The following is a 9,630-nucleotide window of genomic DNA, read 5'->3' as shown; positions in this document are numbered from 1 at the left end:
TCTTTTTCCATTGTATATGATCTCACATTACAGATGTGTTTACATTGCATATATTTAAAAATAACCCAAACCAACAGAAATTACATTAAAATTAATGAAGTGGTTGCACATCAAATGAAGAAAGAATCTTAAAGAGTTAAGTCAATCTGACTCAAACAAATCCTTGTTTTCTGGAAACTTTCTCTTGCCGTTGTTTGTTACTTCAACAAATTCCATAGTGTTTGATCTGGATGTTTTTTCCATTTTTGCTGGAATACCAACAGAGCATTAGCACAATCAAAGTCGAAAACAAAGGCACTTATTTGTCGTGTTCAGTATGTAAGGGTCTTGCTTATGGAGAAGCTTGGCTGCTCAGTTTTGGAGTGTTCCTGTACCTCTTACTTGTTTTAGTCTCCTCTGGTACGACAAAAATATTGGGGGCTATTTTAACCTTTATTGCCAAATTAAGGAGAAGATTGTAGGATGCTAATTTCACATCTTGCCCAATTTCCCTTCCATTTTGTTTCACTGAAGAGGTGTACAATGGTGTTCTGATCTGCTAACCTCAGTTTTCTCCCTTCCCTGTGTTGATTGGGTGAGGTGCAGAACAGGATGCTCAGGTGAAACTGAAATATGGACCTAAATCTATTGGTCTAAGTGGAGTAATTGTGTGCTGTAAATAATACATAATACACTGTGTTGTAAATGATCACTCAAGCAGGTCTGCCTTGTTGGTTCAATTTAGGATAGGAGAAAGTGAGGACTGCAGATGCTGGAGATCAGAGCTGAAAAATATGTTGCTGGAAAAGCGCAGCAGGTCAGGCAGCATCCAAGGAGTAGGAGAATCGACGTTTTGGGCATAAGCCCTGAAGAAGGGCTTGTGCCTGAAAAGTCGATTCCCCTGCTCCTTGGATGCTGCCTGACCTGCTGCGCTTTTCCAGCAACACATTTTTCAGCTCAATTTAGGATAGTCAATAAAGGTGGTTTTGCCTACATCCCAGGAACAGGTTTTGAAAAGTGCTATAGGTTTTTGGTTCAGAGACTTAACTGACATAATTGTAGGGATTACAGATCAGAAGTAGTCCATTGATTTTGAAAGGTCTTAGGTTGCTACGTTGAAGTAAGAGTTAGAAAAATGCAAACTCCTAAATTTCCTCTAAGGTTACTGCACTCAAAATGTAAATTCTATTGTCTATCCACAGATGTTGCTGGACCTGCTAAGTTTTCTGAGCAATTTTTGTTTTTCAAGATGTAGGTTTGCTCGCTGAGCTGGAAGGTTCGTTTTCAGACGTTTCATCACCATACTAGATAATACCTTCAGTGAGCGTCCGAATGAAGCAACAATGGTATAGTCCACTTTCTACTTATATGTTTGGGTTTCCTTGGGTTGGTGATGTCATTTCCTGCAGTGAAATTGTTTCCTGTGGTGATGTCATTTCCTGTTCTTTCTCTTAGGGGTGGTAAATGTGTTTGTTGATAGAGTTCTGGTTGGAATTTCAAACTTCTAGGATTCTCGTGCATGTCTCTGTTTGGCTTGTCCTCTGATGGATGTGTTGTCCCAGTCGAAGGGGTGTCCTTCCTCATCTGTATGTAAGGATACGAATGAGAGTAGGTCATGTTGTTACATGGCCAGTTAATGTTCATGTATCCTGATGGCTAGTTTTCTGCCTGTTTGTCCAATGTAGTATTAGTTACAGTTCTTGCAAGGTATATTGTAAATGACATTAGTTTTGCTTGTTGTCTGTATGGGGTCTTACAAGTTCATTTACCACCCCTGAGAAAAAGAACAGAAAATGACACCAGCATAGGAAATGATCTCATCACAGGAAATGACATAACCACCCCAAGGAACCTCAAATATATAAATAGAAAGCGAGCTGCACTACTGGTGCTTCATTCGGAGGCTCATTGAAGATGTACCTAGTACGGTCGCGCAACATCTGAAAACGAACCTTGCAGCTCAGCGAACAAACCTACAACCAGAACCTCAACCTGAGCTACAAAGCTTCTCAAAACTTGCCAATTTTTGGTTCTGTTTCAGATTTCCAGTGTCCACATTCCTTTGTTCATTTGGTGGAGGCTGGTACAATTGCAGCATTTCAATGGCATCTGGATGGTATCTGATTAGGATGGGTTTAGAGGGATATGGGCCAAATGCTGGTAAATGGAACTAGGTCAGGTTAGGATATCTGGTCGGCGTGGACGAAATTTCCGAAGGGTCTGTTTTCTCTGACTCTATGACTCTAATACATGATCTTATACAATCAGCAAAAATAAATATTTTCAAAGTTTAGCCTCCAACTGGTGTTGGTGAGAATATCTCCATCTTAGAGCAGATAACATCCAAAAGCAACACTTTTCTCTGTGTTCCTATTACAATAAAAAGAGATGTTGCAACAGTCTGTGTTTGCTGCTGGAATTGCCAGGGCCATCCTTCTCACTGAACAGTCCTCACTGCCTGCAACATCACTGGCTGTAACTTCCTACAAAGATACCCATCAATCACTGCCCACTCCTAACCCTCACTTGCCACTTTCCTCTCACCTCCCACTCACTGTCCCAGTTGCCCCTCCTGTGTGAGGAGCGAGTGAAGGGGTGAGCAGTAGCGTGAGGGAGCAGGCAGGGAGCGAGAGGCAGCATGGAAAGGGTCACCACAATAATGTGAGCAGCACCAACTTCCTGTTACAGTCAGGAGACAGGAGATACAGGCATTGGAGAATCACTGGGGAAATGCAGACGCTCCAGAATGTGGGAGCAATACATTGGCTCTATCGATTAAAGGGTAAAACACAAGTGCCCTATATCGGCGAGTGAAACACAAGGAGTTTTAGAATGGCGAGTGAGTTTTCAGAGTAATTGCTCAGAGTCTAAATCATTAAGTGTAAACAGATATAGTCTAAAACATAAAAGCTTGAAAAGTGAAAGATAATCATATTCTTCTTACCTCAGATCCTGGGTCAGAGTATGAAACTGCAAAATCAAGTGACAGTTGGAAAATTAGTCACGACACTAGTTTATTACATAGCTCATGAAAACAACAGATTTGTTTAAAACTGTAACTGTGTCAGAATGATAATGGGTTGTTCAGATATTCCAACCATTATACTTCAATCTTAGCGTTCAGTTTTAGATCAATCATTGTGACAAAGAGTTGAATTAGAGACAGTTATACAGGACAAGAGGCCATTCAGCCTCCCGTGTCACTCCTGGCTCTGGACCCAGCTATGCAACTGATTCCACTCTCCTGCCTTATTTGTGGAGCTCTCTCGATGCATCACTTTCAAATAGATCTCCTACTCTCTTTTCAAACATCCATCTCCACCACTTTCCCAAGCAGTGATTCCAAATTGGAACAACTCCCTGATTAAAGAGGTTTACCCTCATCTCACTCCTAACTCTGGTCCTTTATAAATCCTTCTCTTCTCAGGTTATCTATGCCCCTTCATGGTTTTATAAACCTCTGGAAGGTCACTATGGGCTTCTGACGCTCCAGGGGAAGAAAGTCCATGCCTAGTCAGCCTCCAGTCCTGGAACCACCCTTGGAAATGTTTTTCTGCACCCTTTCCAGTTTAGCAACATCTTTCCTAGAGCAGGCGCTCAGAATTTAAAGCAATATTCTAAAGGTGGCCTCGTCAAAGTCTGATAAAGCCACAGCAATATGTCCAACCTCCTATACTCAATGCTCTGACCAAAGAAGGTAAGTGTGTCCAATGCCAAACTGTCTGCCTACAACACCATTTTCAAGAAACTGTATATCTGCAGCCTCAGGTCTCTCTCATTGACTCGAGGCTTCTCCTAACTCTCAAGCTGACAATCTGGAAATTGTGACCCCTAGCTTCTGATATACCAATTAATCGAAGTGGAATATCCTTCTATACCTTGTCAAACTTATGCATAATGTGACGTTGAACACATTAATAAGGTTACCTCTTAGTCTTCTCATCTCTTTCCTTGTCTCTACAACCCCTTGAATGTCTCCCTTGAATATCCTTCTTAAGAAATATTTTCAAAGCTTACATTTCAAATTGTGCTCATGGGATGTCCTCATTGTAAAACTTTGGCAGCATTCAACAATTATTTGGAGAGTTGTAGCATCACTTTTTTACTCTCTGCCTGTATTTATGAGCTCATGAATCCTAGAAGCCTTCTCAACAACTGTTTCAACTTGCCTGGTCTCCTTCAGAGAATCCTGTACATGAACCCTGAGCTTCCTTTGGTTTTCTTCCACTTTTGATAGTTTTGTCTTGGTTATTGCCAAACCAGGAGGCAGGTTCATCAATCTGTCATTGTGTGAGAAACATATCTGATGTGGAGTGTGAGCAGCTCTGGTGTGGATTGAATGTCCACTCTTCCCTTTCTCCACACGGTGAAAGCCTCAGCCAGCTGGTTGGTGCCTGGAATGAGGAATCGTGGTGATAAACATGTCCTTCATGACACCATGATAGAGACTACAAATGCCAAATGGAGTTAATGGCAATATCTCAAAGCACCCAATTCCCAGACAGCAGAAACTTTTCCATATTGAACTGAGAATGCCTGACTGAGGCATTACCGTTGTGTTCTTACTTGGAAAACACTTTTTGTGACACATCTTTTACATGAGAACCTAAGTTGTGGTAATGGTGACAATCAAGCACTGGCCTTAGTCTTCTACAGTCTTGAGATTAACACAATGTGGTTTTAAAAGTGCTTCAATTTGAGAGTAGAGCTCCATAAACACAGTGGTAAGATCTGACTGAACTATGAATCAACAATATGAACAATCTGATGCTCACAGAGAATGCCTACTGCATCACTGTATCATTCCCACTCTCCACTCCACTGATGGCCATGTGGCGATGATATCCTTATCCAAGCCATGGTCACTTGCAAGTCCACTATTCTCCCATCCTGCACCTTTAATCCTTTCAAGGTCAACCAAAGTTGTACTATTAACCTATCCCACAATGAGCCCTGAACATCCATCACCTCTATGCTCACTGATTTGTATTAGCTCCTGCCCAAATAATTATTTCAATTGGAAAATCTAATTATAATATCTGCTGCATTGATGGCCTCACTCTTCCCTGTCTCTATAACACTTTCCATGCTGCAACCCTACAAAATATTCTATGTTCCTCCAGGCGACTGTCTGTGCAGAGTTTGCACATTGTCCCCGTGTCTGCGTGGGTTTCCTCCGGGTGCTCCGGTTTCCTCCCACAGTCCAAAGATGTGCAGGTCAGGTGAATTGACCATGCTAAATTGCCCGTAGTGTTAGGTAAGGGGTAAACGTAGGGGTATGGGTGGGTTGCACTTCGGCGGGGCGGTGTGGACTTGTTGGGCTAAAGGGCCTGTTTCCACACTAAGTAATCTAATCTAAAAAAAAGTCTGGCTTCATGTACATTTTCCTGTTCCTTTATCCCACTGTTGGTGTCATGGTTCAGATGTCTGGATATTAACTTCTGGAGTCACCTCTCTAAACTAACGCCAAACTTTAAAATCAAATTTTGCAACAAGAAAGAATGATTTTATAACGGCTGTACCATGTAGTATTGAGTTCAGTGTGTTTTGAGTAAGATGCTAGAGGATTGCAGTATTGGACATGGAACCAAAAGAGAAAATGCTGGAAAATCTCAGCGGGTCTGGCAGCATCTGTAAGGAGAGAAAAGAGCTGATGTTTCAAGTCTAACTGACCCTTTGTCAAAGCTAAAATAAGGGAGAAATAGGGAGGTATTTATACTAGGCTGAGAGAAGGTGAGTCGTGGCTCCAGGAGCAAAGATAGCAATAAAGCGGTGATAATAACAGTGCATCGATAGATTATAGGGAGATTAGGAGCTGTGAATGACCAAGGTTGAACCAGTGTTGTGTGACAAAATACGTGGGGGATGGGGGGGATGGGTGAAGCAGAGGCAAAATGGAAAACAGGGGAGAAGGGTAGTAAAGAGGGGAGAGGAGAGGGAAAATGTGATGAGTGGGTGGTGAGCGAGAGAAAGAGAGACAATCAAGGAATAAGAGGTACAGAACAGTGAAAAAAATATTTAAATGATAAATAAAATAAATGAAATAAAATTACAGAGCAGAATGAAAACAGAGGGGTCGAGATAGGATAATCATCTGAAGTTGTTGAATTCAATGTTGAGACCAACAGGCTGTGACGTGCCTCGTCGGAAGATGAGATGCTGCTCCTCCAGTTTGCATTGAGCTTCACTGGAACATTGCAGCCGGCCAAGGACAGACACGTGGGCATGGGAGCAGGATTGGGTGTTAAAGTGGCAAGCCACAGGAAGGTCCGGGACCTGATTGCGTACAGACCGAAGGTGCTCAGCAAAGCAATCACCCAGTCGGCGTTTTGTCTCGCTGATATCGAGGAGACCACATTGAGCAACAAATGCCATAGACCAAATTGAAAGAGGTACAGGTGAAATGTTGCTAAATCTGAAATGGGTGTTTGGGACCTTGGATGGTGAGCATGGAAGAGGTAAAGGGGATGTTTTCGATTTTGCCTCTGCTTCACCCATCTCCCCCCCCACACACACATCCCCCCTGCCCATCCCCCACATATTTTGTCACATAGCACTGGCTGTAGCAGGGAACCTTTACCTTATTGGTTTTTGAAAACCATAAACATTTGCATCATTCCATAGCTATATTTCTGTTGTACGGACATTTTGTTTAGGCTAAAATCTGCAGTTCAAGATATACAAAGAGCCGTTAAAACAATTACTGAAGTTTTATCAAGCTTGTAGCATTTGTTTACAATCAGCCTGGTCGTGAAAGCTGTTTCTGACCTTTACCCATAGTCCAGTTGAAATTGCTGATCAAGAATTCGAGAGTGTGCCATTTTTTCCCATCATGCAATGTTAAATTTCCCCACAATACCGCATTTGTAAATATAACCTATATCACTACAGAGCGTGTTTGGAGCCCACTAGCGTCTGGTCTGTCTCCTACAAACTTCTTCTTTGCTCTGACCAGGTCCCCGTGAGGTTGTTTCTGTCGATACAACTTAATGCGCTCACTTTCAGGCCCTGGATTTTCCCCTTCATGTTTATCATGCTGTCATAAACTGATTTATATAACTACGGAAAGCCGTGTGCACAGCCCAGACCACCATGGACACCAACCTCCCATCCATGGACTACTTTTATACTTTGTATTTCTGTGGAAATGCTGCCAACATCATCAGTGACTACCCCACCCACAAACCACGGTAATGCTCTCTTACAACCTCTTTAGTCAGGCAGAAGATACAGAAGCCTGAAAACATGCAACAAACATGTCGGAACAGCAGGACCTGTGTGTACATGTGTGTAAAGATAATTGGACAGGGCAGAGTGAAAAAGCAATAAAGAGTACAGTATCATTGCCTTTAATAAGAACTGCAGAGAGTACATGAACAAGGAGGTTATGCTGAACCTACATTAGACACTGTTTGGACCTTAGCTGGAGTATTGTGAAAAGTTGTGGATGTCACATTATATGAAGCATGTGAATGTGTTGGGAAGTGTGCAGTAATGATTTCCAAGAGTGACTCCAGAGATCAGAAATTTCTGTAATGAGACCATAGAAACATAGAAAATGGGTGCAGGAGTAGGCCATTCGGCCCTTCGAGCCAGCACTTCCATTCAATATGATCATGTAATTTCAGTATGCCACTCCTGCTTCCTCTTCATACCCTTTGATCCCTTTCGCTGTTATGTGCAGCTCTGTCTTGTATCTATCTTGAAGTGGAAGTGCCGGTGTAGGATTGGGATAGATACAGTTAAAAATCACACAACACCAGGTTATAGACCAACAGGTTTATTTGGAAGTACTAGCTTTCAGAGTGCTGCTCCTTCATCAGGTAACTCGTGTGGTATGATCATAAAACACAGAATCTATAGCAAAAGATTACAGTGTCATGCAATTAAAATGATATATTGAACAAACCTGGATTGTTGTTAAGTCTTTCATCTGTTAGAATGGATTGCTGGTTTTGGTTCATTAATATGTAAATCCAGAGCTATTTTCAAGTCACATTCTCAAGACAATTGACGGTGAGTAGTGTGTGTGTGAGCATGCATGAGAGAGTGTGTGTTTGTGTGTGTAGTCTGCCAAGCATGCATACATGTCACACCCACTCACATGTGTACACAAACTCACATGCACACACGCACACTCTCTCTCTCGTTCTCCCCCTTACTTGCGCACACGTAAACGCACACGCACAAACACATCAGTCTATGGGGTGAATTTGCATTTGCAGAATTGTAGTTACGGACCCATGCTAGTTTTGTTCAAAAAGCACACAACCTGCAGTCAGTCAATGCAGGCAGTTAATCCAGATAACATTTTATAAATTCATACTTTGGAATTAGAACCTGTCTGACTCAAGATTGGGAAACAGACAGATTCTAATCTCACACCTTCGTACATAGGCTAAACTGAGATGTCACTTTTTTAAAATAAAACCTTAAATTATGTTGAGAATGTGACTTGAAAGGAGTTCTGGGATTAGCATATTAATGAGCTGAAACCTGCTACCTGTTCTAAAAGATGAAGACTTAACAGCAATCTAGGTTTGTTCAATATCTCATTTTAATTGCAAGACACAGTGATCTTTTTCTATAAATTCTGTGTCTTATGATCCTGCCCCACTCGTTACCCGCTGAAAGGGCAGCACTTTTCAAGCTGGTACTTCCAAATGAATGCCATTGTACACCTCTTCAGTGAAATGAAATGGAAGGGAAATTGGGAAAGATGTGAAATTAGCATCCCACAACCTTCTTCTTCACTTAGCAATAAAGGTTAAAATAGCCCCCATTATGTTTGTCCTACCAGAGGAGATTAAAATAACAAGAGATTCAGGAACACTCCAAAACTGAGCAGCCAAGCTGTGACATAGCTAGATATGAAGGAGAAGGTTGTGGGGATGCTAATTTCACATCTTTCCCAATTTCCCTTCCATTTCATTTCACTGAAGTGGTGTACAATGGCATTCTGATTTGCTAACCTCAGTTTTCTACCTTCCCTGTGTTGATTGGGTGAGGTGCAGCACAGGATGCTCAAGTGAAACTGAAATTTCACCTAAATCTATTGGTCTAAGTGGAGTAACTGTGCTGTAAACAATACATTATACTCTGTGTATAACTAGTTGTAAATGTCCACTTAAGCAACTCTGCCACTTTGATGCAATTTAGGACCGTCAATAAAGTTGGCTTTGCCTACATCCCAGGAACAGACTTTGAAAAGTGCTGTTGGCTATACATTTTTGGTTTGGAGAGTGAACTGACATAATTATAGGGATTACAGGTCAAAAGTAGTCCATTGATTTTGAAAGGTCTTAGGTTGCTACGTTGAAGTGAGAGTTAGGAAAATGCAAACTCCTAAATTTCCTCTAAGGTTACTGGACTCAAAATGTAAATTCTATTGTCTATCCACAGATGTTGCTGGACCTGCTGAGTTTTCCTAGCAATTTTTGTTTTTTCTGGATGTAGGTTTGCTCACTGAGCTGGAAGTTTGGTTTTTAGATGTTTCTTCAATGAACCCCCAAATGAAGCAGCAATGGTATTTTCAAAGTTTAGCCTCCAACTGGTGTTGGTGAGAATATCTCCATCTTAGAGCTGATAACATCCAAGAGCAACACTTTTCTCTGTGTTCCTATAACAGTTCAAATTCACATACCGCCTTTC

General features: G+C 41.7%; 1 long non-coding RNA gene across 1 annotated transcript; it reads right to left on the bottom strand.

Annotated features, from left to right (window-relative positions):
* Nucleotides 1-940: 940 nt before the first annotated feature.
* Nucleotides 941-4,359, bottom strand: LOC148151828 (uncharacterized). Its single transcript, XR_015759598.1, has 3 exons — nucleotides 4,149-4,359; nucleotides 2,924-2,949; nucleotides 941-1,753 (listed from the first exon to the last, which is right to left on the bottom strand). It is a non-coding gene; the product is annotated as an uncharacterized LOC148151828 (long non-coding RNA).
* Between the last annotated feature and the right edge of the window lie 5,271 nt (nucleotides 4,360-9,630).

The sequence above is a fragment of the Chiloscyllium plagiosum genome, unplaced genomic scaffold (genome assembly GCF_037043375.1).
Source record: "Chiloscyllium plagiosum isolate Xiang-an unplaced genomic scaffold, Cpla_swu_hap1 HiC_scaffold_2, whole genome shotgun sequence".
NCBI classification, from domain to species: Eukaryota; Metazoa; Chordata; class Chondrichthyes; order Orectolobiformes; family Hemiscylliidae; genus Chiloscyllium; species Chiloscyllium plagiosum.
This window is presented reverse-complemented; position numbering and strand designations above follow the sequence as displayed.